Source organism: Podarcis gaigeae (assembly GCF_964106915.1).
Source record: "Podarcis gaigeae genome assembly, chromosome: 9".
NCBI lineage: Eukaryota > Metazoa > Chordata > Lepidosauria > Squamata > Lacertidae > Podarcis > Podarcis gaigeae.
This window is the reverse complement of record NC_139685.1, coordinates 39676349-39699121: the sequence shown is the minus strand read 5'-3', so window position 1 is coordinate 39699121 and position 22773 is coordinate 39676349. Positions and strand designations below refer to the sequence as shown.

The following is a 22773-nucleotide window of genomic DNA, read 5'->3' as shown; positions in this document are numbered from 1 at the left end:
TTAAATATCCTTTCTCTCTGCCTTGTTCTTCATTTTTGGAAGATAGCTGGGTGAACTGGCCTTGTTCGAAACTTGCAAAACACTTTGCTCTTCTCCGGCCATATAGAGGGTCACTTGAAACATGCCTGGCTTCCAGCGAGGTTCATTTGTTCCCTTTCTCAGAAAGTCTAGAAGAGTGCAACCCTCTATGTCTCTACTCAGAAGCAAGTTCCATGGTTTTGAGTGATGCGCCAGTTCTGATTCAAGCGTATACAGTCGTTCCTTGGAAGTCGAACAAAATCCATTCCGAAAGTCTGTCCAACTTCCTAAACATTCAAAAACCAAAGCGCGGCTTCTGATTGGCTGCAGGAAGCTCCTGCAGCCAATTGGAAGCAGCTGAAACCATGTCAGACATTTGGATTCCTAAAGAACGTTAAAAAACTGGAACACTCACTTCTGGGTTTCAATCATTTGGGAGCCGATTTGTTCGGGAGGCAAGGCATTCGAGTTCCAAGGTACGACTGCACTAGAAATTTAGCTTTGCAGAATTGAAGTGGATTAAAGCACGGTCACTCTGGCGCAACAAATCTGCTTCTTAAAAACATGCCCCATTGGGAAAGTGTAAGGTGAATGAATGATTAACTGGAAGATGTGTGAACACCCTCCAAGCAAATCAGGATGAGTGTCGATTGCCATATAACCACCTTGTAAACAAATCATAGCAAATGCTCAGTAACAAACATAGTCTAACCAGTGCATAAGCTTTGTGGAAGTAAAAGTCAAACATCGGGGCAAGTCACACTTTCAAAGTGTTGAACAAATACTTATTAATCATTGCATTATCGTTGTAAAGAGGATAAATGGCTAGAGACAGGTAGCCAAATGGGTAGAATGAAACACTATACAGTATGGTGAGTCTGCAGGGATCTGATGTAGAACTCTGAGCTCTTGTATAGCTTAGCATAAACACCTGGCTCTGCCTCCTGTTTCAGTAAATTTGTAGAAATGAAATATAATGGGGCACATATTTCAAGGAAATGGGGAGGTGGTATCGGGGCACTTGGTGATCCACACAGAGCTGAGCAGGTACATAAGCAGCGTTCTAATGGATCCTTGCTGGGAATTCAAACCTGAGCACAGATGGTACATTCCATTAAGGAGAGAAATGCTGCCGGAACAGAAACTCTACATACTGCCTTGAATCTCCTGCACCACCCTGGCACTGCCTTGCCTGTATTAAAATGCTGGCTCCAGAGTCTGAGGGGGCTCCCGGCAGTCATAGCTCATACGGTATGCTTTCCTGAGTGGTGGCAAGTTCAAGGTTGCCTTTAATAATAATAATAATTTTTTATTTATACCCCGCCCTCCCCAGCCAAGGCCGGGCTCAGAGCGGCTTACAAGGAATAATAAAAACAAGATGAATGATTACAACTTAAAAACAAAAATAAAATACAACATTAAAATAATGGAACATTAAAATATTAAAATGTAGCCTCATCGCAGGAGGAGAAGGAAAAGAAAGGAAAAAAAAGAGAGGAGGGAATCAAATTGGCTCCAAGCCAAAGGCCAGGTGGAACAACTCTGTCTTACAGGCCCTGCGGAAAGAAATCAGATCCTGCAAGGCCCTGGTCTCATGAGGCAGAGCGTTCCACCAGGCCGGAGCCAGAGTTGAAAAGGCCCTGGCTCTGGTTGAAGCCAATCTAACTTCCTTAGGGCCTGGGACCACTAGGGTGTTGTTATTTATGGACCTTGAGGCTCTCCGTGGGGCATACCAGGAGAGGCGGTCCCGTAGGTGCGAGATCAGAAAAACAAAGGCAGCTCTGTTAAAGCACAATAACTCCCTTTCCTCTCAAATCCACAGTTGTGTAATACCGAACAAGCATTCACAACATAAAGGACATGGTGCATTGCAAACAACAGCACTGCCACACACATTTTCAAATGTATTTGTTAAACTGGCATCTCACCTTTCCATCAAAATGTTTGTGTGTGTATATGTGTGTGTGTTTGCATGTGTGTGTTTGTGTAAAATAAAACACACAAGAAAAGAATAAAAGGACAGGTAAAACATAAAATCAACAAAAGGAAAAGGCCACCTAAAACCAACTACATCATATTTACAAGCCATTTTTACAGCCTGCCTAGATCATGTCTTTGCCTGCTGGTGTAAAATCATTGGAGACGGGCCTCCCTTGGCAAAGAATTCCAGTTCCTAGGTGCAGCTGAAGGAGTGAGGACCAAGGGTCCACCTGGGTCCTCTTTGGAGAGCCAGGCTGGAGCCATTTTATAAGCTGAAAGCCATCTTAGAAAGCAAACTAAAAGCTAAAAAGACATTTCTCTCTCCCCTGCTTGCCCCTGCTCTTTGCAAGAGGATGCGGCCAGGGGATTTTGCTAGTGGTTGAGCTCTTTCTGAGAAACTGTCCGTTTGCTCAGGATGTTTAGCCCACCACAAAGTTCTAAACCGAGCAACCTGTTAAAAACCACAGAAAGAGGCGGGGGTCAAGGAGCATTTACGGGAAACCAGTAAATAGGTCAGAAAGATTTTAAACTCGCAGCGCCACCTAGTGGATAATGCAACTTGGAACCGAAAGGCCACCATCAATTCTTTAATTGGTAGAGCTTTTAATGAATATGTATAAAGAGGAATGTGTAAGGGGTGGGTCAAGGGCTGAACTGTGCTTTTGCCAAAAGGTATAAAAGTTGTCTGCATCTGACTGACGGTGGGCATTCTCTCTCATTTTTCCTGAATGCACCCCTTTGCTTTATTTGTCTGACAAATTAAACCAAAGTCAATAAAACTTGTGTTTTAAAAATATTGCTGCCTGGATTTTTCCATTCTGGTCTAGATTCTGAAGTCTCTAACATTTCTGGTGCCACAGGTGACTCGGATCAAGGACCTTAAGTCCTCAAAAAGACCAGAAGGCAGCTCCCTTGTCCTTTTCTAGGCAGGACGCAGGGGAAGAGCCAATAGGCCGCTTTCCTGGCGCCACCGAGGTTTTTCTTCGGAGGAGGGCGAAGCCAATTTGACCCTTCTGCTGGATCCTGTGAGAGGAGACAACGGATTGAAGGACCGAGGTTGACAGGGCAGGAGGAACCAGCCAGCTGGGGTGAGTACATGGCAAAGGGCCCTGAGGACATAGGAAGCCTCCTTATTTTAAGGAGAAGGGAGATCCTGATCACATCTCCAACGTGGCCAGTGACATTAAGGGGAAAAGGATTGTCCCCTGATAACCACCCACGTTAAGGTATTAGGAAGAAGGAAATGGGGCAGAGGGAATTGGTGTTGGTGTTTGTGTGTTGTGTGTTGTGTGTCAGATACTCCGGTGACTGAATTGTGAATGAGCGGTCAGGGTTTAGCATCCCTTTGGCCAAGCGAGTGCAGGGTTGTGCAGTTCCTAGTAGGGCGACCTCACCTAGGTCACAACCTGAAGTGTCTGGAGAGTGGAAGGAATTTTGAAACCCGGTTAGGAGCGGAGTATCTGAAAAAAAAAAGGGGGGTCTGAAGCAAGCCAATGTAGTCCTTTTGAATGCTTTTGATTTGGCCCAAACTGCTTGCAATCAGAGAGAGGAGGCCTCAAAGGAATAACCACCCCCAAATTTTTCTGATGCCTGTTCCTCAGTCATCAGGCATCAAATCTTTCAGAAGCATAGGGGCCCTAGCTGGGACAGGGCAACAAGGAGTATCTCTTTGAGGCTGAGTATCTACTTAGGGAAGAGTTTCAGACTCAGATGCAGCTCTGGGAGCGATGGAGGGGATCGCTCCAGAGATCCCTTAGGTTATCCAAGTTAGTATACAGAACTAGAATGCATACAAAGGTTTCAGATCTCTGGACCTCAATGAAGGCAAGAGTTCAGCCAGGCAGAGCTGGAGAATTCTCTGCTGAGCTGTGGCTTTGGTAGTAAGGCAAGCCTCCTAGTTTCTCCAAAGCCCATTACTGAACTGGGAAGCACATGAGCCTTGCAGACCTCCAATAGTTTTGATCCCTATAGTAACTACAGCTTGACCAGGGAGGCCAACCTAAATCCCAGAACTTAGTTAGGGAAGAGCTGGGTACCTCTGTGACCAGCGGCAGTTTGGAACACATCAGGGAAACCACCAGCAGCCCCCTAGCTTCTCTGATGACCAGTGAGAGGTGGTCTATGGCTAGGAAATACGAAATGGTTTCAGACCTATAGCAGTTACAGTTGAGACAGGGAGGGCAATTTAATTGGTGTCCTTAACCAGGCACCAGCTGGATGGCTCAGAGTTTAGGTGTGTCTCAGAGAACACTGCAATAGACCCCTAGTTTGAGGCTCAGGCAGAGGAGCCTCAAGAGAGGACCTGCATCTTTGTGGCCACCACAGTTGACAAGTTAGTTGCCACAGAAAAAGATGAAGGAAGGCATGAAGAAACAAGCCGGACACCTGAAGCTGACACAGGGTGTGAGCAGCCATGTGGCAGGTGTCTGTTGGAAGAAATATTAGAAGTTAAAAAACAAACAAACAAAAAAACTGCACAGAACCAAAAGAGGAAGAAGAGCTTTCTCCATTTAACTTGGATGAGTTTGTGAACATGGATGAAGTTCTAGAGGTTCACGTGATAATAGAGAACCCCCCCAACCCCCTGGCTGAAGAAATATAAGACTGATCAATGCAAAATTAAGGAGCACAGGCAGGAAAACGCCTCAAGAAGCCCATTTACCAGGGATCCGAGGCAAAAGTCCTGGCCCCACCCCCATATGATCCAAGTGCCGTGGTGGCCCCCCTTGGGAGGACAGGGACAGCCCCATATCCTCAAAGCTCCACCGCTGCCCCGATATGCGGCCCCAGGAGCCGAAGCAGGAAAGGGGGGGGGCTGCCAGCCAGCCCAGAAGTACACAAGGCAGAGCCCAGTGACCAGGTCCTGGATGAATTATACCCCAGTCTTAAAGAATTGAGGAAAAAGATGAGCAAATACAGAAGTTCGACCACTATGTATCGAGATGCTGCAGACGCTTATCACAGGGGTCGAGAAAAAGCCTTTGGAAAGTACCTAAAACAGTGCAGATCCAATCAGCCCACGTCCAGTGTAGAGGCAGGGACAGCAGTCCTGACCCCCCTTCGCGTGGTTTTTGACAATCCACCACCTCCACCCCCTGCACCTCCGGCAGGGCAAGACGGTGCTCAAAATGTCCCTGCCCCACCTGCCCCGCCACCGCAGCCTAGGACATTCACCCTTCAATATGTCCCCTTCACCACCATTGATTTGATGAATTGGAAGACCAGACCCACACCCCTGCGTTTGCTGAGAAGCCCCAGGCAGTGGTGGACTTGCTGTCCTCTATATTTGCAGCACATGAGCCTACCTGGACAGACTGTCAGCAATTGCTGAACACTCTCTTTACTTCAGAGGAAAGGAGGAGAATTAATACACAGGCTCTAGAACACCTAAAAGAACAGCAGGTTCAGGAGGCAGAGTGGCCTCAACGATATCCCTTAACCAACCCACAGTGGGACCCAAATAATGTGGACAATCGCAATGCTCTAAGTACCTATCATAGGACAATGTGCAAAGGACATTAGAACCAAAATCCAAAAATAGCCTGGGTTCCAGGGCATGTCCAGATCTCAGATCATGGCCATCGCCCAGAAGGTGTTTGAACAAAGAGGAGAGGCTGAGAAGAGGGAGAAAAAGCAGTGGAGGAAAGAAAAGGCAGCAGTGTTAGGCACGGCAATGGCTCACAGCCCAGGGATCCGAGGGGTCCGCCGTAGCCATTCAGAGACCCGCAGCCAAGGGGGAGGAAGATGCCTGCTCAGCAACAGCAAGGCCATAAGAATTACCCCTGTAAAAGGCTACATGGAGCCAATTGGGAAGCCTGGTCAAAATGCATGTATTACTGACTGGCAGAAAAGCAGCTATGGGAAAGTACACAGGCTGAAACAGGCTTTGCCCAGCCCATTAAGAAGTTTACAGGCGCAGTGGAGGCTTGTGAAGCAGACGTGGCTGATGCTCTAGAGAAGCCCTGGGTTGCGTGGCAGGGACTGAAGACGGCATGTCAGGCCGCAGTAGAAGCCAGACCAGAGGGATCTGGAAGCCCAGAAGGGTCTGTGGGACGCCCAGAAAGCCCAGAGGGGCCTAGAGGATGCCCAGAAAGAGTACCAAGCCCAGAGGGGGCTGAGTACCAAGCCCAGAGGGGGCTGAGGCTGCTTTGGGAAGTTGTTTCTACGGTTCAACGCATCTGTGTGATGGACTGTGTGTTGGAGAAAGGCTGAAAAGGCAGTTGCAAGCTGTTCCTCAGGCAATAGAGCACCCAAAAGTGGGGGTGCAGGCCAGGCAAGCATTCCAAGAGTTCTGAGGAGGCCAAAGTCTCCAAGAGTTATTTGTCCTTTGAGGTGAAGCCCAACAGCGAAAGGCATTGCCATGCAATTGGCAGCTGGATGCAAGGCTAACATCTATACTGATTCTAAATATGCCTTCTTAACCCTGTATGCGCATGGCGCCCTATGGAAAGAGCGGGGCTTGATTGGAGCCCACGGGAAAGCTCTGAAATATGGTCCAGAAGTTGAGACGTTACTAGAAGCTGTATGGGCCCCCAAAGAGATTGATGTGATGCACTGCAAAGGCCATAGCAGAGGTCGGGACATGGTCACTAGAGGCAACCGGAAAGTAGATAATGCAGCTTGTGAGGCAGCCCTGAGACCTCCACCAGTGGGCACCACCGCCCTCAACCCAGCTACCCTGTTGCCGGTAGGAGAAGGTGAGGAGCAGACGCACGATTGCATTGAGGGTATGGACACAAGACTGGACCAGGAGAAGTGGCCAGAGGAAATCGATTGGCAGACAGAGTGGCCAAGGAAGCAGCCCGGGAACCGGCCCCCGCCTCAGTTATTGGAGCAGTGGTCCCAGAAGTGATCTTAAGTACTGCTGACAAACCAGATACTATGAGTCCACCCACATGGGGCCAGATGCCACAACCAAGCAGCTGGAAAAGTATGTCTATATAGCCAACTTTTATCAACTGGCAGCCCAGATTTCCAGGAAATGCCTGCTATGCCAAAAGAATAATCCCAGAACTCACTCCAGATGATGTGGAACACGTTACACCCTTGATGAACATCAGTGGGCATGTCAAGAAGGAGCAACGCTCCAGGAAGGACCAGACAGCCGTGTTTTTGGTGCCCCAGCATCTGGCCAGCGTGATTGTGAAGAATTGCCACGAATCCACCCATTTGGGAAGCCCAGCTGCTAAAGCACACCTTGGGAGAATACTCTACATCACCAACCTATCTCAACTAACTGCTGCTACAACTAACTGCTGCTATAACTAACTGCTGCTACATCCCAAAACTGTGTCCTGTGCGCCAACCAAGAGACTGAGACTATCACCCTTTGAACTTTTGTATGGCAGGCCACCCCCTTTCGTCCAAGATATCCCTGCCAGTTTGGGGCAGATGAAAAAATCACATCACTCAAGGACAAGTACAATCCCTTTGTTTGTCGTGTGTGTGTTTGCTTCCTTTCCAGGTATTCCCTCGAGCGTACATCGTGCAGTCCCGCGGCAGTCTCGCTGAGCCGGTTCACCAGTTCCTCTGGGTGACAGCGTCTGGCGACCCCCTCATCCCCTACTGCAGTGAAAGTAGCCGAGGTGATCCCCTGGGTACATCACACGCGTCTGAAATCCTGCTGACCCTCTGAAGCTGATCATCACCTTGTGTCTGACGCTACCAGGAAAAGCGTTGGGCCACGGGCAACGAGATCCTGCGACTACTCATCACAAGGACAGTCACAAAGACTTTCTCTTTTCTCTCTTATTTTCTTTATTGACTTGCTCTATGTCTTATTGCCCTGACCCTACCGAGCCATACCAACCCTATTGGTCTGCTGATCTCTGCTATGACTGGTTCGTCTTGCCGGTGGTAAGAGACGGCATACTCGTTGGCTCTTAGGAACGAGGGTTCAATAGGGCGGCCACAGTACAGCATCCCACTCTCCCACTGTGGCTCTTTATTCACTGCATTGCCCAGCGCACTTGGATGTGGCTCCTCCGGAGAGCTGCAGGATCGGTCGAAATCTATCGAGTTCTAGACTGCTCTTGTGGTTGTGGGAGAATAGCCCGCTGGTTGCATGGTAAAGCGATATATCAACCCCATTTGATAAACCAGGCCCAAATCTTACTCCGGGTGTTGCATGGGAGGGTGTCTGAATCAGGTGCACATTAAAATTGCTGAACAGGTGCCTGTAAATTCTGCAGTCCCACCTGTGACTATCGTGGTGGCTCGAGTCTCCCAAAATCCCAGAATACTGCCTGAACTACTGGGCCTGGTAACTCCATACCTAATACCCTTGAATGTGGCAGGGTATTCTTGTGGCTGCATAAGAGTTGCCACCCAGTAGACAGACAGGGCACCTAGTTCCAGAAGAATTGGATGGGAGGGGTGCCCGAGGGCAGCATCCCCAACGTAGAAACTTGCTCTCCAGCAAATTTAGAGGCACCACTAGGACTTTTGGTATTGGGACCAGAACCCCTTGATATAGTCACCCCGTGTGTCAGGCCATTGCAGGGGTGGATATATTCTTGTGGGTGCAACATCATTTACGTGGAAGAAGAAGCCCCTTTTGGATATAGTACTCTCCCAGGAAACCACAGGGGTCCCCACCCACCGGGAATAGTTGGGAAGTTGATCCAAGTGGCAGGAGCTTCCGAAATAAGGTGGAAAATGACCCCAGAGGCCCAAGCGTTTATTGAATACGAATATCAGTGGGCCCTTCAGCGGTAAAAGAATATTAGGAATGGCCCCGAGTATTGGTGGGAGGAACTATGGAAATATTGAGGTTGGTGGGTAGGAGTGGTATGTATTGCCCTATTTCTTTGGATGTTCCTGTATTCTTGCTGGCATGAACAATATCGTATCTGGTTGGAGAATTGGAGAACCTACCTGTGTATTGGCCAAAGCGGGAAAGAGTCCCCTGGCCTCCCATGCCAACTTTTTCCGTCTAATGACTGAGTGGGGCGCCCACAACCCCTACAATAGGTAGTTACAAATGGCTGAAATGGTAGCCCATTCTGCCAATAAGTCAGAATGTCTGGTATGCACCTTGGCCCCAACAGATGCCACGAGTGGACTACCACTTCTCCCATATCCTGGCTCTCTATGACCTATAGGTCCATCGATCGAAAATGCGGAACCGTAACTGGTCAGCATTTTCTTGATGGAAAGGGGGGAATGAAGGAGTGAGGACCAAGGGTCCACCTGGGTCCTCTTTGGAGAGCCAGGCTGGAGCCATTTTATAAGCTGAAAGCCATCTTAGAAAGCAAACTAAAAGCTAAAAAGACATTTCTCTCTCCCCTGCTTGCCCCTGCTCTTTGCAAGAGGATGCGAGCAACCTGTTAAAAACCACAGAAAGAGGCGGGGGTCAAGGAGCATTTACGGGAAACCAGTAAATAGGTCAGAAAGATTTTAAACTCGCAGCGCCACCTAGTGGATAATGCAACTTGGAACCGAAAGGCCACCATCAATTCTTTAATTGGTAGAGCTTTTAATGAATATGTATAAAGAGGAATGTGTAAGGGGTGGGTCAAGGGCTGAACTGTGCTTTTGCCAAAAGGTATAAAAGTTGTCTGCATCTGACTGACGGTGGGCATTCTCTCTCATTTTTCCTGAATGCACCCCTTTGCTTTATTTGTCTGACAAATTAAACCAAAGTCAATAAAACTTGTGTTTTAAAAATATTGCTGCCTGGATTTTTCCATTCTGGTCTAGATTCTGAAGTCTCTAACACAGCCACCAAGAAGGCCCTCACCTGAATTAAACTAAAGCCTTATTACACCCAGACAGCAATATTTTGTAGCAATGCAATAAGACTAGACTTCCTAGCTGGTGCGTTTTAATATACGAATATTTCTTATCTGAAAAGTTAAAGTCAGAGTAGACCCACTGAAGTTAATGGACACGGCTAACTTGCAACCTTTAATTATTGCAGAATTTTCCAGAGTTACATCCAACACTAGACCCTACACTACAGAGTCTTGATCTGCCTTAACCTCTACACACACTGGCTGCAAAACTCTTATCCATAAGTGGTTCTAAAAATGAAAATGTTAATGTAGTATAATCTAAAGAAATGTAAAATGTTGTGTCCAGATTGCCTTTTTGCATATCAAAGTAGCTAATTTCCTCCCAAAGGGAGGTATAAAATAGCCAGCAATAAATGACTGTGGAGACATTGGGACATTTGGGAGGGGGTGGGGTGCGTAAATGGCTGCCCCCACTGGCCAAAAATCAAAATCAGACATTGACCACCTCATTTTCAAACTACCTTAAGCTTTTAGAGTTCACCCTCCCTGAAGATTACTCCAATACTTTGGATGGTATTTTTTGCCAACAGAGTCAGAAAAAGATCTGGGCTGAATACTTTGGCTCAGAACTATAAGAAAAACACAGTGAAAATGAAAACCGCTCTCTCATCTCCCTACCAGAGGTGATTCCACGAATCCTCTCAAGGTCCCGGAACATGTCAACTCATTATCAGCAGTATTGTCTTAAGATTGGACAAGAGATTGCACTGGCTGGAACTTTCATAACTACAGATTGCTTTAAAATGAAAGTAATAAGCTGATATGATCCCCAAAATGTAAAATGTTCCATGCTGTGTCCAAATGCCTTTCACCATGCCAAACATAATAGCAGTTCTTTTCCCCCTTCAGTCAAAGGAAGGTCATTTGGAGCCAGGATGACTGTAACTAACTCAACAGTCCAAGTTACCAGGCACATCTCTTGCAGGGAGAATTACAGGTAAATGGCTAGGAAATAGCTGGGTACTCCTGTGGGAGGTGACAGCAAATTTGGCAAAGGGACATACTTCCCCCACTTCTCTTTCCCCCACCTGGCTAAGAATGTTATAATCTAGGTGTCTCTGTGTGAAAAGAACAATGCACACTGCAGTTTGAGGTCCTCTCCCAATCCAGACTGTCATTATTTTGCAGGAGGAATTCAATTGCATACTGATGGTTTTAGGTTTGCACAGAGAAATTGGTTTTAAAAGCACCCAGGCAATCTTGTGAAACAAACCAAACTTTTTTTTTAGAACAAATTGACTTTTTTTGTGATAAGGAACATGCATTAGAAAGTGCAGGATGGTAATTGAGTGATGAGAAATCGTATAGCCTCAGTGCAAACAAATCAGGATGGAGGCTCAGTAAACCACAGAAGTTATAGAACCTCCAGGCAAGTTTTGTGCAAGCGAAACAGCGTGAGTGCCAAATTAGAAGGTCACATGGAAGCACCCTGAATTAGAGAAGAAGAAATGCACAGGGAGCTACATTCTGAACCCTGTTAGCAAACAGCATTTTGAGGTGCTGGCTAGGGTTGCCATACGTCCTGGAAAACCTGGACATGTCCTCTTTTTAGGGGTCAACATGCCCATCTGGATGAATTTTCACATTTCAGAGGAAATGTGAAAAGGATGAATCTGGATGATTTTTCACATTTCAAAGGAAATGTCTGGGGTTTTTTTGGGGGGGTTGGGGGCATGCACATGCTCGGGAGGGCGCTGTGCCCCAGAAGCAAAAGCACCACAGCAGAGTAAGGCTGTCTCAGGGAAGATCAGGTAGGAGCTGGGGTCCATGAGCCAGTGTGGTGTAGTGGTTAAGAGTGGTGAACTAATAATCTGGGGAACCGGGTTCGCGTCTCCACTCCTCCACGTGCAGCTGCTGGGTGACCTTGGGCCAGTCACACTTCTCTGAAGTCTCTCAGCCCCACTCACCTCACAGAGTGTTTGTTGTGGGGGAGGAAGGGAAAGGAGAATGTTAGCCGCTTTGAGACTCCTTAGGGTAGTGATCAAGCGGGATATCGAATCCAAACTCTTCTTCTTCTTCTGCCCAGGCTGGCAGCAGCTCAGGCTTTGGTGGCTTTGGTTTGGGCTTTGACTCAGGCTGCTCTGCATGCTGCAGCTGCTGCCAGCCTGAGCTGGAGAAAGAGGTGCAGGGCACAGAGGTGGCCCCATGCACCCACATGCCTCTTTCTCTGGCTCGGGCTGGCAGCAGCTCGGGCTGCCCTCTTTTTTGCTCTTAAGGATCTAGCAACCCTGGAGTTGGCTGTTTCTCCAGAAATATCTGGCATGGGAGCAATGGAGTGTTGACACTATATCTCTGTTAGTGGTGCAGTCCTGCCGTTTTAGACCCTGATCATACAGTGTGGGTGTGTAGCTTTAAATGGCCATATGTATTCAATTAATGTTTCTTTTCTTCCATCCTCGCCACACACCATGCTTTATGACTGCCGTGCATTCCTGATACATCAGAAGGACAAACAAACAAGATGAAAAAACATGCTCAAATCCTGAGAAAAAGGAAATATCCTTAGAATGCACAGTGCCATGTCTTAAACTCACTCAGATCATAGCACCGTCATAACTAGAAGAATAAAATGAGAGTCTGTTTCTGCTATCCTAAGCACAGTTGATGTCGAAAAGGCTAATATATGTTTTGAAATGAAAATAATAGTATGCTGATGCCCAGAATTTTCCCATTTGATAGGGATTCCGTTTCTGGAGTATGTGAATCAGCATGTTATTTCCTCAGTAATCCATTTTAGTGTGAATGAATGAGTGTGGGAAAACACACACACATATCCTAGCCCTTTGTTGTACTGTTAATACCAAATAGACTTTTGCTGGCCTGTAAATGTTAAAATTGTATTTGCTTGATTGTAACTTAGTGGCTGTTCTGTGATTGTAATAATAAAGATTGATTGAAATGATAAAGTGAACATATGCCCCCTTTTATGTGCCCAGCTGCCTGCTCCCTGACTATAAAATGTTTTTAAAAATACAAGGAAAGGATGTGGTGGCAACCAGATTCTGGGCCCAGATGCTGACACGAGGCCTGTTTGTTGCTGCCCATAATCTCCCACTTCCTGGTTAGTCCAGCCCAAGTGATCCAGCCCAAGCAATACCTCATGCCTCCCAGATGCTCTGCACAACACCTCTCACCAGCCCCAGATTGCAGGTCCAGTGATCAGGTAAAACTGAGTTATAGTCTAAAATATTTTGGAGAGCACCAGATTGGGGAAGGCTGTCTTTAATCAATGCAGCACAGAGACCAACTAGTCTGTTTGTCAAGCCAGAACATGGGAACCAAGAGGAGAAAGGATGACGAAGGTATGGATTTCATTCTCCGGTTCAGTGTCCTTCTAACTGGCTTTAGGAACACATTGACCACATCAATATGCCTCCTTGAGGCATTTTCCATTCTCTGTACTCTTCATGAGTAGAATGGTGGATATGGTTTTAATGAATTAATAAATCTGTTTGGCAGTATGTGGCAAGCTGAATATTAGTCAACAGGGTGCTACATGTACCATGGATCTGATGCAAGAATGATTGACTTGTGGTCCTCCAAATGTTGGACTACAACTCCCATCATTCCTCACCATTCGGCAGGTTGGCTGCCCAACATCTGGAGGGTCATGGGCTCCCCTTCCCTGATCTAATGCAATGTGACAATTTTTATGTTCTCATTGATCATTCAAGTAACATTAATAGCTTTAAAAAAGATCTCATTGAAGCATACAGCCTTGAGTGCAAAATTAGTTCTTACTTAAATAAGGTGGGGAATTCAACAGAAGGAGTAGACTGACACAGTAGCAATATAATCAGTGGTCACGGCATCTAAGCATAACTTACTAAATCCTCATGTGGCAACTCAAGCTTTGGCAAGGATAGCAAGCAGTTTCCCCCATCACAATTTTTCTCTTAATAAGATCCTGCGCGAAGAGTCGAAATAAGAATTGCGATGATAGCTTCTGCTTCAACCCAAGGGCTGGTTATCTGTAGGGGAATCTGCTTCCTTCACAGCTGCAGCTGCTTAAGAGCAGCTTGCTTCAGTCAAATGCTGTGATGGAAGAGAGGAAACACATTAAAATCCCAACTTTGAACTGGCCAATCCGGGGCCCTCCAGTGGGCGGAGCCTTGCTAGCGGACCGTGAATCGGGTGCTTCCATTCCGGTCTTCCCATGACACACAAAAGCTGACTGCACCTGGCATCTTCAGCGCAGTCAGGAGAAGCGTAAGGTCTGTTGGCAATGATATAATGCCCAATATATAGGAAAGTGACCCTGTCCATGGAATAGACATCTAGCATCCAGTGTCACTTCATAATGAATATTGATTCATTATGGCAGCTTACATTGCATTATCTCCATGTAATCTCTGTAGAGGCAGGATGTTTACAACTCTTGTAAGTGGCCTTTCAATTTGTTCTAGTGTTAGAAAAGGGCAGCCAGCCATCAAAATGTGTCATGCTTCATGTTTATTGCTTGTGCTCTCTATCTTCTGTTGAGGTCCAAAAGGTTGCTCTTAGACAGGAATTTTTGTTTTCCCCTTTTCAATGATGAAGGTTTTATAGCCAGTTTCATGCTGTGACATGACATCAGTGATGGGAAGGAGCAGCATGAAGGCCACCACCACATCACTCCCTCTTCCACTCTGACCTGATTTCCTACAGCAGCAGCATGAAGGTGCGGGCAAACAGACCTTGTCTAGGGGTCCCGTCCCTGAGGCAAGAGCGCCACTGGCACAAGACTATCAACCGTGTCTCACTAATGGAAGCCCAGGCTTGCTGGTCTCATAATGGTGCTCAGGGACAAAGGTGTGTGTGGGGGGGGGGTGTGGAGGGGAAATATAATTTGTTTGACAGAGATAGAGAGGCATTTCTGTGTGCCTTCCTTTCATTTTATGGCTCTCTACCTGTGAAATAATGGTGTTCATTCAATGTGCTAAAAGACAATAAATTATTAAGGCTGGAAAAGACAGTAGTACAAGATATGAGAAAATGTTACATTGTTTGCTGATATAATAACAACAGGAATGCTATTTGAAATCTCTCTTTTAGGTGGAAAATAGATATATACAGTGGTACCTCGGGTTAAGTACTTAATTCGTTCCAGAGGTCCGTTCTTAACCTGAAACTGTTCTTAACCTGAAGCACCACATAGCTAATGGGGCCTCCCACTGCTACCGCGCCGCCAGAGCACAATTTCTGTTCTCATCCTGAAGCAAAGTTCTTAACCCAAGGTACTATTTCTGGGTTAGCGGAGTGTGTAACCTGAAGCGTATGTAACCCGAGGTACCACTGTAGTTGTAGCTATTCTTCATATTCTATTGTACACCCATTTTATAATATTTTATGGTGCTCACTTCGGCAGCACATATACTGAAACTGGAACGATATTATTTTATGCTATAGTTTTTCCATTTTGTTGCATGCACACAAGATTGCCCCATTCATTTTCACACAGGACACAATCCAGTGCGAGACCACTGATCCCTAAAAAGTTTTAAAGTGTTGTGGATTGCAGAGAGTTAGGGTTTCATATAGCACTGGGGTGAAATGAAAGCTAGCAATGCCATTTTGTTTTTACCAGCAAAATACCCAACCAGTTTTTGTTGTGTTGGGGGAGGGGTGGTGGTGTTTCCAGAATAGCTCCTGGTGAGATGTGCTCTGCATCTGGTACTTGGATGAAGATCAGCAAAACTTTCCCTACTTATATCTAGCTGCTCAACAACAGCCAACAGTCTCGATACAGATCTGCTTAAATAATGGTTTAGTCCTTGTTTCACATTCCATGGGATTCAAAGTTCATTAATTGAAGGTGCTGATGCAAATGACAGCATAGAGTTTATAAGAGAATCACTTGGGAATTGTGCCTACAAGGTGTTCTGAATTGATGTCAGCTTCCCTCCCAATGAAAACAGCAGCTTTGGTACGTAGGTGGTAGCATGGGAAAAGAGAGGAGTCCAGGATTAATCCCTCGCATCCTATGAAGCCCTGTTCCTGCTATTTTCATTACAAAAATCATGCATGTTAATAGCATTCACACAAACCCACATCTGCTTTGTCCCATCAATGGGCTGGTTTTGACACATGCTCGCTCCCTGCGGTATTCACTTTCAATTTGTTCAGATTGCTTAGAAATGAAGGCCACACATTGGCTCCCTGTGGGATTCAGAAAGATTTAATCAGCGGATCTAATCTAATCCCTTAAAAACTATACTCACCTTGAGATGTGGCTGTGCTGGTCCTCTGCCCATCTGTAGAGATGGGGAAGAAATTCTTTTGAATTCTCTTGAATTTGGATCGAAAGATGAACCTACCTAATTTATAGAATCATAGTATCAGAATTGTAGATTTGGAAGGGACACAAGGATCATCTAGTCTAACCCCCTGTAATGCAGGAATCTCAACTAAAGCATCCATGGTGGACACTTCCACTGAAGCCTTGTCATCGTTTGAAATTCACACTTCTGCAATGCAGTTCTCCAATCAAGTAGTGTGTAGAAAAATGTGTATACAAAGTACTGTGTACATAAGAATGCACCTGTTAGTGAAACTAACATACTACAGAAAAATGCATGCAAAAATGTGTATAGTTGGCAAAAAATGCATATCAAAATTAAGAGAAATATGCAGTAAAATGCTGAGTTTTTATTTAAATATGAATTTGTAAGCTTAAGTGGAAATGTGGAGAACCAAACTTTAGAATGGAAAAAAGAGATACTGGCAGGAACTAAACTGACAGATTCACCCATGCCTAGCAATATGTCAACAGGGCCTCATGTCAAATCTCTCTCTCTCTCTCTCTCTCTCTCTCTCTCTCTCTCTCTCTCTCTCTCAAAAGACTCCCCAGATTTGGTATCCAATATTGCATCTATTCTAGGGAATAAATGCTAGTGGCTTTAGTAAAAACTGATCCAAATAAACCATACATAAACAGATGGGAAAGGGTTCTAGTACTATGTGGATTGCATCATTTTAACAGAGCTCTTTCAGTGCAAATGACCTGTTTTACCTTGCTCTTTCATTGGCTTAAGCAGGTTCAATGCATAGTTTATGGGAGTGAGATAGAGAGTGACAGTGACTGCTCATAGCCCTAGAACAGAACACAAGGACTTCCCAAATCAATTTTGTTTCCATGACCAGTAGTGGCAAAAAGCAAGTCCTTGAGGGACTAACACAAGTTTATCATCACAAATGTGTATCTTCTGCCAAATGAACAGCGGAAACGAGCCGTCAGTTGATGCAGGGCTGTGGCTCCATCACAGCAGGTTTCTCCCTTAAAAGCAATTCTTAGCAATACAGAACAAGAATGTTGATGAAAAGAGGGAGCCACTGCATAGCCCAACTTTAATGAAATTTCTTTACAATTATACTTTTAAATTAGAAGTAGCATCTGTTCTTTTGTTCAAATCTGGCCACCTAATTTCACAGTTCAGTTGGAAACGGAACCAGGTAATAAGGAGGGAACTTAAGGTGGGAGGGAACTCATACGGATTTACATTTTTGGAGTGGTGAGAAATACGCTTTTAATTAAACATTTCTACATTCCTTCCAGTCTTCCCGACCATTTTTAAAATATATATTGCAGGACAGATTTTACGGGTCTCATTATTTGCCACACCTAAATCCTTTGGTGATAGCAGAATGCAGAGACATTAAACTGAAAAACACTTAACTGAATATGAAGTGTTTTATGGGGCAAGTTGGCAGTGATTCATCACCAGGCATGCAAATTCCTTCATTGTCAGCATTGGCAAAGATGCCCAACTGCAAATTGTAGGGTTGCGAAGCTTCTGCTGCTGTCCATGGTATATGAAATGTTTCATACATATTTAAGAAACTCCCTTCCCTAATGCCATTGCTTCTTCTACTGCAAAGATAGTGATTTATTCTCCTTCTTTCCTGCCTTGACTACTTTAAGGCTGCAATCATGTACATGCACAGTATGTGCTTAACTTGAGAGAAAGCCCCACTGAGACTAGTGGGACATACGTTTGAATAAACGCACATATCATTGCACTTCTTTCTGGTTTGCCCCTTTACCAGCTTCACCCTCTCTCCTCCATTTCTCACTCTGCTTCTAGCCTGATTTATTTTGTGGGCTAAACTCCATGTTATATTAAGCATGCTTTGAAAAAGTGTATGCTCAACACAGATCCCTTTATTTCTCAATGAAAAAAACAGCCAAGCAGCTCCTGGCTTGCAACCACATTGTGCGAGGGGGAATAAATTCACTGCAATGTTTTCTTGCCCAAAATTGCCCTGCCCTAGCTGCTTTTAGCTCAACATGGTGCTACTTTCAGTAAGCAGCATGCTAATAGAGCAGCGGGGGGGGGGGGGGGAGTCAGAGCCAAGTGTTCCTGGAAATTGCCAGTGTCTTACTCTTTTTTGGCTATCCAATTTAACTTGCCCTTTGATGGATGATCATAGTTGTCACTGATCAATTGAGAAGTCACTATTTGCAAGAGAACGTTTATGTTGCTCCTTGTTTCATTTGCCATTGTGAAAATCTCTATAGGTTCAGGAGGCAGAGCTATAGTAAAAAGCAGAAGAGGCCCTTAGCACAGGGTTAGAAAACTTCCAGATGTTGCTGAACTACAACTCCCACTAGTCAGAATGGAGACCCACTACTCAAGACTGATGCAGGTGGCACTGTTGGTTAAACCACTGAGCCTAGGACTTGCCGATCAGAAGGTCGGCGGTTCAAATCCCTGCAATGGGGTGAGCTCCCATTGCTCGGTCCCTGCTCCTGCCAACCTAGCAGTTCGAAAACATGCTAGTGCAAGTAGATAAATAGGTACCGCTCAGGTGGGAAGGTAAACGGCGTTGCTGTGCATTGCTCTGGCTCGCCAAAAGTGGCTTAGTCATGCTGGCCACATGACCCAGAAGCTGTACACCGGCTCCCTCGGCCAATAAAGCGAGATGAGCGCCGCAACCCCAGAGTCGGCCACGACTGGACCTAATGGTCAGGGGTCCCTTTACCTTTTTACTCAAGACTGAGCTTCTTTTCTTTTCTTTTAAAATGACTTGCAGATCTTCACAGAAGACAACAGGACTAGCTGGAAGCAATCTATATTTCACAATATACATATTCTTTATTATTTACTAAATAATAAAAAGCCCATACTTTTTGTCACTGCCATATTTATATCCCACCCTTCCTTCAAAGGACCTCACAGAAGGGCAATCTGGTTCTTCAGACGACTGCAAAATATTGATCAACTGCTTGTCATTGCATCCCTCCCAAAACAACAATTTATTGATGAAGTAAATTGGAGAAAGTATGATTTGCTGCATTTTTTTGTTGAGTGTGGAATGAATACATCAATGCAACAGCTTCAAAATGACTTAAACTGTCACCTTCTTCTCATTACTTCATTGTAGTTTATAACTGCTGCCATTGGTGTGGTGAGTTTGAAACCATGCATGAAGGGGAAAAGATAGAGAACTGAGTGGTTGTAACTTCAGAGTGGTTATAAAAATATGATAAATGGGTAGAGTTACCAAACATAGTCCATGATGGATGGTCTCAATTACTTCTCATCTGCAACATAATTCACTTAGGTATAATGTACCAAAGAGCTGCTGGCAAGCACATCTCCAGTGTTGTTGAGCTAAATATAAAAACCTTTTGATAATGCAGTGTGAAGCAAGCAAATGTCGGCTATTACCAATCAGAAGCTGCTAGGGATGAGCAGATGTCTCCATTTTCCATTTCTTTATTGGCACATGGGTTCACTGTGCTCCAAGTTCGACGCTCCTGAATTATGAAATTAGAAACATTACTAAAATTCTAAAATATGACAATGCAAATTTTGCCACAGCTTTCATCTGCTTTGCACCCCCCTGATCTCCATCTAACATTATCACTGAATATTTTCAAACTAATTAAACATTGGGGGAAAAACCTCCCAAACAAAACCTGATGTTGATGTGGCTCTGTCAAGAGTCTTTGTGTGCTGTGTTATAATGTCTGTATGTCTTATTGCACTTTGGTAATATTTCCATTGACTTGCTATTGAGATTCTTGCCACCGCTAGTAATAGAAAGACCAGGATCTTATGAGATACTCTGGGATTTCCATTGCTTTCTAGCAAATATAAGGCCAAGACTGAGCCTGATGCTAGTGTTTGAGCTATGATCTGAGAGGCAGTGGTAAAGGATGGCTATTATGAATAATATCCTTAATTCTATGGGTTCCTGCTGTCTTCCATTGTACACATTTGTCTGCAAGGCAGAAGGATGGCTGTTCCAGTGTAGGAATTGAAAGGAATGCTGTTGACATGTGTCTGTCTCAGGAGACAATGTCTCCTGAGAGTGACAGTGCCTGCTGTGGCCGTAAAGACACAGGAGATATGAGAGACGCATGTTGTGTCATCTGCAGCTGGGAGAGATGACGGCGTCCGGTTATGCTGATGCAGAAACACCATGGCGTCTCCTCTCTCTGGCAATGTAGATGGAGCTAAATGTGAACGTCATCTCTTCTGTACCCAAAAGTCAATTGACAAAAAGGATTGTGCATTTTCTCAATCCACATCCAAGAAGGATTTAAGAAAGGCAGGGCATTAATTGAAGGGTTCATCATCACCACCTGGAGTGCCACAGGCAGTGGCAGACTTTGGCTTGTCAAGTTTCAGCGGCACCCTGTTCAACACTAAAATTCAGTCCCCTACCACCTCTCATGTTCTGTTCAACAGCATTGTTGTGGCACCCCCTGTAGCTTGGTGCCCAGTCCAAATGCAAGATGCTTTTCTATTCTCATCCACAGGTGTTCTAAGAAGGCCCTAGCAGTTCTGCAAGCATTAGAGACAAGTGTGTGGGCTGCTATAACCATCTCTGGCCCCATGACAGGGAGCAACTAAAGCCCCAAGAGATCTGGTTTCCCAGGGTTACCCAGTGAAACCAAGCATCAGCGATGCAATCATGATGGGACTTTGGGGGCTGAAGCCTAGTGTCTCCACTCAACAGAATGGGCAGGAAGGTTTCCCTGAGCAACAGGGCTGGCTTATGTGAAATAATCCCCATTAACAAATAAGGAGCCCACCTGACTCAATAAGGCAATTCAGTCAAGAGTCTAAAATTACCCAAGTGCACCACTGCCAAGCAGAGATATGAACTCTTCTGTCTCAACAGCAACACTCATTGAAGAATAATGCCCTCCACACAAAAATAACTAGGTCAAGATGTATTTAAAATGCCTGGGAAGCTCCCAGAAGGAAAAGAAATGGCAGAGGAATTAGTAAATTCCAGCATTGGAGGTGGATGAAATGAGACAATTAGAGTAGAATGAGTCCAGTAAAAGTGTTGCCTGTAAGAAGAAAGGCACATTATGATTTCCCACAATTACATATTGTTTCTAGGAGATAAGAGTGAAACAAAGAATGTAAAATTATACAAAATTAAATAATGAAGCCGACAACGTTGCTGAAATATTCATTTTAAAGGCTTCTTTTGCAAGGACGCCTGGCAAGGAGTATTGCTTGAAAAAAACAAGAATAATATAGACATTTGTAAGGTGCAGGAAGACAGAATATAATAATAAAATAACAATAACAATAACAACAACAACAACAACAACAACAACAACAACAACAACAACAACAATAATAATAATAATAATAATAATTTATTTATACCCCGCCCATCTGGCTGAGCCTCCCCAGCCACTCTGGGCGGCTTCCATAGAAACCAAAAATACACTAAAATAGCACATGTTAAAAACTTCCCTGAACAGGGCTGCCTTAAGATGTCTTCTGAATGTCAGTTGTTTATCGCTTTGACATCTTGTGGGAGGGCGTTCCACAGGGCGGGCGCCACTATCGAGAAGGCCCTCTGCCTGGTTCCCTATAGCTTTGCTTCTCGCAATGAGGGAACCGCCAGAAGGCCCTCGGCGCTGGACCTCAGCGTCCGGGCAGAATGATGGGGGTGGAGACGCTCCTTCAGGTATACTGGACCGAGGCCGTTTAGGGCTTTAAAGGTCAGCACCAACACTTTGAATTGTGCTCGGAAACGTACTGGGAGCCAATGTAGGTCTTTCAAGACCAGTGTTATATGGTCTCGGTGGCCGCCCCCAGTCACCAGTCTAGCTGCCGCATTCTGGATTAGTTGTAGTTTCCGAGTCACCTTCAAAGGTAGCCCCACGTAGAGCGCATTGCAGTAGTCCAAGCGGGAGATAACCAGAGCATGCACCACTCTGGCGAGACAGTCCGCAGGCAGATAGGGTCTCAGCCTACGTACCAGATGGAGCTGGTAAACAGCTGCCCTGGACACAGATTTGACCTGTGCCTCCATGGACAGCTGTGAGTCCAAAATGACTCCCAGGCTGCGCACCTGGTCCTTCAGGGGCACAGTTACCCCATTCAGGACCAGGGAATCCTCCACACCTGCCCACCTCCTGTCCCCCCAAAACAGTACTTCTGTCTTGTCAGGATTCAACCTCAATCTGTTAGCCACCATCCATCCTCCAACCGCCTCCAGACACTCACACAGGACCTTCACCGCCTTCACTGGTTCTGATTTGAAAGAGAGGTAGAGCTGGGTATCATCCGCATATTGATGAACACCCAGCCCAAACCTCCTGATGATCTCTCCCAGCGGCTGCATGTAAATGTTGAAAAGCATGGGGGAGAGGACAGAACCCTGAGGCATCCCACAAGTGAGAGCCCAGGGGTCTGAACACTCATCCCCCCACCACTTTCTGAACACGGCCCAGGAGGAAGGAGCAGAACAACTGTATGACAGTGCCCCCAGCTCCCAGCCCCTCAAGACGGTCCAGAAGGATGTTATGGTCGATGGTACCAAATGCCACTGAGAGATTCAGCAGAACTAGGAAACAGCTCTCACCTTTGTCCCTAGCCCGCCGGAGATCATCAACCAGCGCGACCAAGGCAGTTTCAGTCCCATGATGAGGCCTGAATCCCGACAGGAAGGGATCCAAATGGTCCGCTTCTTCCAGGCGTGCCTGGAGTTGTTCAGCAACCACTCGCTTGAATAGAATATA

At 45.6% G+C, this 22773-nt stretch overlaps 1 protein-coding gene across 1 annotated transcript in view; it reads left to right on the top strand.

Moving 5' to 3' along the window:
* Nucleotides 1–18844, top strand: part of NPY2R (neuropeptide Y receptor Y2) — a 37448-nt gene extending 18604 nt beyond the window's left edge. The window contains exon 4 of the transcript XR_014568076.1: nt 18807–18844. The gene's annotated coding sequence lies outside the window, so the exon portion shown is untranslated. The remainder of the gene's footprint in view (nt 1–18806) is intronic.
* Nucleotides 18845–22773: the final 3929 nt, after the last annotated feature.